The following is an 8,745-nucleotide window of genomic DNA, read 5'->3' on the forward strand; positions in this document are numbered from 1 at the left end:
TATAAGAACATAAGAACAAAAGAATTAGGAGCAGGAGTAAGCCATTCGGCCCCTCGAGTCTGCTCCACCATTCAATAAGATCATGGCTGATCTTCTACCTCAACTCCAATTGCAAGTCTTTCTTTTTAACCCAGGAATCCCTGGTGTCTGAGGAGGTTTCTTTGGACACAGTTGTAGCTGTGTATCTGAAAACCCAGAATCACTTTTGAACACCCTCTGTAATCCTGTAGAAAATGCAGTCAACAGTTTGAGCATTTTGGAAGGGACTGCGAAATATTCATTTCTACCACATTTTTAAAATTGATATCTAGCTCAGTGTTCTCTACTATTTACACTGCGTTAGCCCTTGTTGACTTGTTTGCTTCTCATTGTCTATTTTCTTGGCAAGTTTTTCCCTTTCCCTGAGGGCATTGTGGATGAAATTGGTTTTGGGCGGTAGTGCGAAATGAGCAAAAGTGACTCGGCAGCCCATTTCACAACCCACTCGGTTTTCTTTTCCTGTTGAGTGAGGCATGCAATGGGCTGCCTAGTCACTATTTTTTTTTTTTTGAAATTCGTAGCCAATCGTTCCAATTCTTTGTCAAATCACAAACGCCAGAGGTCACCTTGCACACATCAAGGATCACTCTGCGCCAATGCTCTTAGCCAAAAGGCCAAGAGCCACTGCACCGTTCCTGGAAGTACTGCAATACCAGGTTCGTGCCATGGAGGTGGATGGGTCAGGCCCCCCACACACCTCCGTGGAGGTGGATGGGTCAAGCCACCCCACCCACCTCCTATTTCCAAAAAAGCAAGCATATACCTTCCTGATCCAGGGAGAACCACCTTGGGGTTATGGTGGTTACTCCCCTGTCAGGTCAGTTACGCATGATCTTAGCCAAAAGGCCGAGAAGCTGCCTAGTCACTATTGCCCAACCAATTTCACTCCCACTGGGACTTGAGCACAAAGAAATCCAGGCTGACACTCCCAGTGCAGTGCTGAGGGAGTGCTGCATTGTCGGAGGTGCCGTCTTTCGGATGAGACGTTAAACCGAGGCCCCGTCTGCTCTCTCAAGTGGAAGTAAAAGATCCCATGGCATTATTTCGAAGAAGAGCAGGGGAGTTATCCCCAGTGTCCTGGCCAATATTTATCCCTCAATCAACACAACAAAAAAAACCAGATTATCTGATCATTATCACATTGCTGTTTGTGGGAGCTGGCTTGTGCTCAAATTGACTGCCACGTTTCCTACATTACAACAGTGGCTACACTCCAAAAGTATTTCATTGGCTGTAAAGTGCTTTGAGACGTCCGGTGGTCGTGAAAGGCGTTATATAAATCCAAGTCTTTTCATTGACTCCTTGCTTGGTACCAGTCACCCTCTAGTATCTCATCCAAATGGCCACAATGAATATGTGCGCAGGTTTTTTAACTCTGGAGGACATCCGCAGCAGAGATTGATCCTGTCCTCATCTGGTGACACAGGTACACTGCCAACATAAGTTGCTGGATATCGACCATAAGCAGGAATGTGGGCTGTTGGTCCCCCTTCTTACCACAGGGCACTGAGGCCAGCTATAATGCCTCTACCACCACCCCAGCTGAGATCCGCTCAGATATCAAATCTGGGCCCTACCTGGCTGGTATAGCTCGCTACTACAAGGACAACAGTTTACATTTCTATCGCAGTCATTACATGTGCGATGGATATTGAGTGAACGCAAGCGGAGGATGATAAAAGGAAGAAAGTCAGGAGGAGAAAAAAAACATAGGTGCAAAAGTGAGTCTTAGGGAAGGCTGGGAGGTAGGGAAGTGTCAAGGTAGAGATGTCAAGGAAAGAAATTCCATAGAGTGGGACAAGATGTCTGAAGGAGTGACCATCAATGGCGGAGAGGAGGGAGCAGGGAACAGGAAATAGACTAGATGGAGGACTGTGAATGCTGATCCTTATCATTCCTTTCCTCTCCAGCCTCCACTGGCTCCCTGCGTCCCAGAGAATTGACTTATAAGTTACTTCTGACCTTCAAATCCCTCCACGGCCTCACTCCCCCCTACTTCTGTGATCTCCTCTGTTGTCTGCCTCTTCATCAAGTCCATGGCTGTCACCAGCGTCTCCAACTGCCTATCCAATTTTAAGGTCTGGACCGAAAAATTTCTTCCAGCTTAATGTCTACAAAACTGAAGCCACCCTATTCATCTCCTACAAACACCTATGTGTCTCTGGCAATTGTTGATTTTCAGCTCAGATTCTGCCCTTACATCTGATCTGTTACTGAGACCGCTTTCTTTTGCAACATCTTTTTCAACAATTAGGAGTTCTAAGAGACATTAGACTAACTGTTCAATAGTTACTTGGTTTATTTTTCTCTCCACCCCCACGGGTGGTTACACTGTCTACTCTTCAGTCCCATGGCACGGTTTCAAGGACACCTTCAAAGCCTCCTTGATAAAGTGCAACATCACTGACACCTGGGAATCCCTGGCCAAAGACCGCCCTAAGTGGAGGAAGAGCATCCGGGAGGGCGCTGAGCACTTCGAGTCTCGTCGCCGAGAGCATGCAGAAAACAAGCGCAGGCAGCGGAAGAAGCGTGCGGCAAACCAGACTCCCCACCCACCCTTTCCTTCAACCACTGTCTGCCCCACCTGTGACAGAGACTGTAATTCCCGTATTGGACGGTTCAGCCACCTGAGAATTCACTTTTAGAGTGGAAGCAAGTCTTCCTCGATTCCGAGGGACTGCCTATGATGATGATGACACAGTTTGCATATTCAAGAAGCATTGAAAAGCTGAGGCCAGATACTTTGCTACCTCACGATTTGGTGCGGGAACCACCAGGAGCTGAAGTCCTGCTCTGCCACATTTCTGATGGTGGAGTAGCAACTGCAGAATTTCAGGCTCTGTATTGAACCGGCTACAAAGAACTATTGCACCTGCATACAGAATCACAGCATATTGTGTGTCCAGTCTCTTGCTCGACCCAAACATATTGCACTTGCAGCACAAATAGGAATTCAGCCCCAAGCCTGCTCAACGGAAAATGTCAATAACATTGGACAGTAAACATCTCTAATTTGTATTACTTTTCATCCATTTTGAAAAACATTCTTAAGAAAAATGTACATACATATATTTTGTGAAGTTACCATACAATTTTCTCATACGGCACATCATAGGCAGTCCCTCGGAATCGAGGAAGACTTGCTTCCACTCTAAAAATGAGTCCTTAGGTGGCTGAACAGTCCAATACAAGGACCACAGTCTCTGTCACAGGTGGGACAGATAGTCATTAAGGGTAAAGAAGGGTGGGACAGGTTTGCCGCATGCTCTTTCCGCTGCCTGCGCTTGTTTTCTGCGATGAGACTCGAGGTGCTCGGCGCCTTCCCGGATGCACTTCCTCCACTTAGGGCAGTCTTTGGCCAGGGACTCCCAGGTGTCAGTGGGGATGTTGCACTTTATCATGGAAGCTTTGAGGGTGTTCTTGTAACGTTTCCTCTGCCCACCTTTGGCTTGTTTGCTGTGAAGGAATTCCCGAGTAGAGCGCTTGCTTTGGGAGTCTCGTGTCTGGCATGCGAACAGTGTGGCCTGCCCAGCGGAGCTGATCAAGTGTGGCACACATTTTACAAGGGAACAATTTATTATTTTGGGGTAAGAAATATGAATTGGACACACTGGGAATAGTGTCTTGTTTGAGGGTTGGTATAATTTGCTAATTGTCCCTGGAGTTTGGCTGAGTCAGGGCTGTCAAAGATCTTACATACATGATGACGGGTCATTGCCCTTTGTGGAGCGCTGGGAGGGTCTGTTAACTTGTGGCTTCCTGCCGACGGTCTTGGGAAGTGGCCTGGGTTTGTGTGGGAGCTGTGTGGCTCATGTAAGCTTTCAGGAAAGGGTTCTAGACTGCCTGGTACTTTCCAGGCAGAGTCGGTGCGTGGCCTGTGATGATGATGATGATGATGATGATGATGTTCTGACTGGCATATGTCCCACAGATGTTTCGCTCATATGTTTATCGTGGCGAGGGTTATACTGTGCCCCAGAGAGAGAGAGGGGGTATTGCCTTGCAGCTTTGACTTGCATGTTGCACACACAATACATTCCGAATATTAAGTTCCAAAGATAAATTTGTTGTTGTCGTAATAATAGCAGGTTTCACGAGCTGTTTTCTGAAACTAGGAGCAGCTGTTAATAACTGCAAAATAATTGTTCGCATTTTGGCACTTGATGAGGATAATGGTGCCACATTCGAATCATGGAATCATACAGCACAGAAGGAGACCATCTGTGCATGTGTCAGCACTTTGAAAGACCTATCCAATTCGTCCTATAGCCCCGCTCTTTCCCCACACCGCTGCAAATGTTTCCTTTTCAAGCATATATCCAATTCCCTTTTGAAAGTTACTATTGAATCTGCTTCCACCGCCCTTTCAGGCAGTGCGTTCCTGATCATATCAACTCGTTGCGTAAAAAAAAAATCTCCTCCTCTACCCTCTGGTTCTTTTGCCAATAGTCTTAAATCTGGTTTCTGGCTCTCCTGTCACTGGAAACAGTTTCTCGTTATTTACTCTATCAAAACCCTTCATGATTTTGAACACCTCTGCTCTGAGGAGAACATTGCACGCTATTGTTGAGGGAACCAGGGCCATCAGCTTCAGAGGGGTTTATTAATTGTACGATCTCATTAAAAATATCTCTTTAGTAACTAAAAGGGTACCATGTTCGTGGAAAGGCTTTAAGCAAACATTTTATTATTTGGGGCGAGAGAGGAGTAGAGTGCTATTTTCACCACAGTGATGTCACATGAAGGTGACCTGATGATGAGTGTGGACACCTAGTGCTTCATTATGTTGTGTCGGTATAGACAGATGAGCAAGGGTCTGACAGGAAAAAAAAGTCATCACGAAAATACTGCCTTTTTAAAAAGTAGAAGAGTTTTCTGCAAACTTCCTGGATGCTGCTTGAAGCCTACAGGACTCTTAGATTTCCATGTAATTCAAGCCATTGGAAGCAGTGTGATATCAATTCTCTGAATGCAGACGATTAACAATCCCGCCTATTGACCGAGAATGTGTATACAAAACCTGCTATTTCCATTTAACAATCTGTGAAATTCAACTCAACGGGGTCGATCTTAACTTTGTGGGTGCGATAGTGTAAAACGGGTCGGCAGCCAGCTTTACATTGATCTCGAATTGTATTTCCATTGAATCAATAAGAGTGATAATCGGGAGAGATGTATAAAGGACGGCTGAGGGGGAAGGGGAGGGGGAGGAGAGTGGGGGGGGGGGGGGTGGGAAAAGGTGGAGTAGATGCAATAATAGATTTAAAGTGATAATCCAGGTGTCTAGGCAACAGACGTTACTGCAGCACCACATCACTGGTAAACGTACCTCATATCCAGAACGCTGATCCCAAATCCTTGCTGCTCTGTTTTAATGCACAAAATGTAGAAATCACTGTTTTATTCGTGGAAATACAGCCTTATTTTCTGCAAAAAAATCCTGCAGGCCTAAGTTTACAGGTATGGTTAATACTAAACTGTCGCACAGTTTGCACTTACTCGATTGGAATCAATTTTGAAATCCATTACTTAAGGTGCATTTAAAAAAATATATATGTTCTATAAACAGATTGTCTTCCCAATTTTAGCTCAAAACACTATCCTTCATTTTCCTTAAGTCCGTAAACACCAAATGATAATTTGCACACAAGGACACAAAGATAATTATGAAATGTTGGCTCAACGTGGAATATAACATTATCATTTAATTTCTCCGGTTTAAACGTCAATCTTTAATGGCTTCGTAGGTCTTAGGGCTTGACCTTTGGAATCTCACTATCATATCATGGCCGAATGGATTCTAACTTCCATTAGGGATGGTGTCCTAAGGGAAGAAGGTTAGATTGAGCAACGACCCGCTCTTTTATTTTTGGAGTACCTTGACCTCCGTGCCATATGTAGGCGGGCACTGGGGTATCCATCTGTGTGTTTCTTTTTACAAGGTGTTCAAAATCCAACACTTCTTGTGTTACAAATGACTCCTGGAACTTTTCCATTTAGCAGGATCTCAGGATCAAAGCTGTGCTTCGCTGCAGCCTGCAATGGATTTAGAATCTGATGGGTTTATGTATGAATAGATTGGCCCATCACCTCCTCCCCCCCCCCCCCCCCCACCCCCCACCACCACCACCACCACCAACGTAAATGAATTACTCAGGCCTGAGAACTGATAGCCTGGGCAATCATTATCCCAACCCAGGTCTCAGGGTGTAACATTCCATTTGCCTGAGGCCTCTTTCACCATCTGCTCTGGGAGATTCCTCTGGGCTCATGTTCTTGGTTTGTGTTTCATCCCATTATAGTTCCCATCTGAAGCGTGAACTGTCCGCAGTCCATTACTTGCTCAGGTTGGCCTTGAGGACGGCGATGCAAATGTTAGAGGCCCCTGTGTTGTTCTCAATGATCCTTTTAGAAAATAAAACCCACTATAATGGTGTCACTGATCCAGCCCGAATGCTGTTCAGACATGCTGCGAGGACCACTTCACACAGGAGGTCAGGTGATGCCAAAAACCGCCTGTTGCTCGCGGTGAGAGCTTTAGCCATTCCAGACATCATGAAAGTGTTTCAAGTACCCGAACGGTTGCACAAAAATTCTGATTTGTGCAGTGCCTCACAATCTCAGACTACATTATACGTGCAAGTTTGATTAGCTGTTTGGAATCGTCACTGCTTATTGCCATATTTATATTAGCCCTGTGACTATGCGTTAGTTTTGCTTGGTGCCAGATTTGAGGGCCTGGTCTTCGAAAATTCTCTTCCTCAGGTGATCGAAGGCTGTGCTGGCGCACTGGAGGCAGTGTTGGACCTCGTTGTCGATGTCTGCCCTTGTTGATGGTAGGCTCTTGAGGTATGGCCACGGCGTAGATTTTGATGACCGGGGGCAGTGCTGTGTGACGGGGTCAGTCAGGTTGGTGGAGGACCTTTGTCTTACGGATGTTTAGTATAAGGCCCATGCTTTCGTATGCCTATGTGAAGATGCTGACGATGGTTTGGAGAACTCGAGACTCACTTTTAGAGTGGAAGCAAGTCTTCCTCAATTTCGAGGGACTGCCTATGATGGTGATGAGTTTTGCTTCCACTCACCTGGCGTAAACGGTCGGTAACGGCCTCAAATGGGCCGAACCGGCCTGTGAACACAGGCAAAGCAGCTGGCACCATTTTAAAAGGGGGCTAGCACCAGGGGTCCAGAGCACACACCTGATTCAGGTGATAGACCCCTTTTAATATGGAATCTAGGTCCTATGATGCAAATACAACAACTTGCATTTATATAGCACCTTTAATGTGGTAAAACATCCCAAGGCGCTTCACAGAAGCATCATCAGAAGAAAATTGATACCGAGCCACTAAAGGAGATACCTGGACAGATAACCAAGAGCTTGGTCAAAGAGGTAGGGTTTAAGGAGCGACTTAAAGGAGAAGAAAGATAGAGAGGCGGAGAGGTTTAGGGAGGGAATTCTAGTGTTTGGGATGTAGCCAGCTGAAGTCACGGCTGCCAATAGTGGGGTGAAGAAAATTGGGGATGCATAAGAAGCCAGAATTGGAGGAGCGCAGAGATCTCGGAGGGTTGTAGGGTTGGAGGAGGTTACAGAGATAGGGAGGGGCGAGACCATTGGAGCGATTTGAACGCAAAGGTTCATTTTATATCTGAGGCATTGCTGAACCAGGAGCCAATGTGGATCAAAATAGGACTCCAACTGTAGGCTTTGACCAGTACCACGGGTGATGGAGGAGAAGAGGCCCATCAAAGGTTATTGTGAAGTCATTTTTGTGGGCCCCGGGGGAGCAGGAGTGCATTGCCAGGGCCTACAATGTGGGTTGCTGCCAGAAACCCACACACTACGATCTCAACCATCTCCTCGTGATTTACCTCTGTGGTGGCGGTTCTAGCCCAATTTCCTTTGATGAATCTGCTGAGCTACACCGGGACATTGGTTTAAAGAAAGACTTGCATTTATATAGCGCCTTTCACGACCACTGGACGTCTCAAAGCGCTTTACAGCCAATGAAGTACTTTTGGAGTGTGGTCACTGTTGTAATGTAAGAAACGTAGCTTCCAATTTGCACACAGCTAGCTCCCACAAACAGCCGTGTAATAATGACCAGATCATCTGTTTTTTTAGTGAGGTTGATTGAGAGATAAATATTGGCCAGGATACCAGGGATAACTCCTCTGCTCTTCTTCGAAATAGTGCGCTGGGATCTTTTACGTCCACTTGAGAGAGCAGACGGGACCGCGATTTAACACCTCATCTGAAAGACGGCACCTCCGACAATGCAGCACTCCCTCAGTACTGCACTGGAGTTTCAGCCTAGATTTATGTGCTCAAGTCTCTGGAGTTCTGATTCAGAGGCGGGAGTGCTACCCACATAAAAATTATATATTAATATTTATTGAACATTAAGAACATTTACAACATCGTGATCATTTCATTGTATCATACAAATCCATTTCACCCCTCTGCACAGCCGTTCCTCCAACACATATTAACATCAGTTTAATTTGTCTCCTGTAAACATAATTTATTGTACTTTACAAATTGATCATAAAATACTATCTTTAAATTCTTTTCTGAATAAAACATCCACACAGCCTTATAATAATCTTTTAGTTTATATTTAAAATACTCTTTTAGGTTTATTCTCCTCCCCTTAAAACAGAGCATTCCTTCTTTGCATAATCACAAATCTAGCCAAACTGAAC

At 45.4% G+C, this 8,745-nt stretch overlaps 1 pseudogene; it reads right to left on the reverse strand.

Annotated features, from left to right (window-relative positions):
• Positions 1 to 658: 658 nt before the first annotated feature.
• LOC139226043 (U2 spliceosomal RNA) lies at positions 659 to 897 on the reverse strand (annotated as a pseudogene).
• Positions 898 to 8,745: the final 7,848 nt, after the last annotated feature.

Source organism: Pristiophorus japonicus, chromosome 15 (assembly GCF_044704955.1).
Source record: "Pristiophorus japonicus isolate sPriJap1 chromosome 15, sPriJap1.hap1, whole genome shotgun sequence".
Lineage (NCBI taxonomy): Eukaryota > Metazoa > Chordata > Chondrichthyes > Pristiophoridae > Pristiophorus > Pristiophorus japonicus.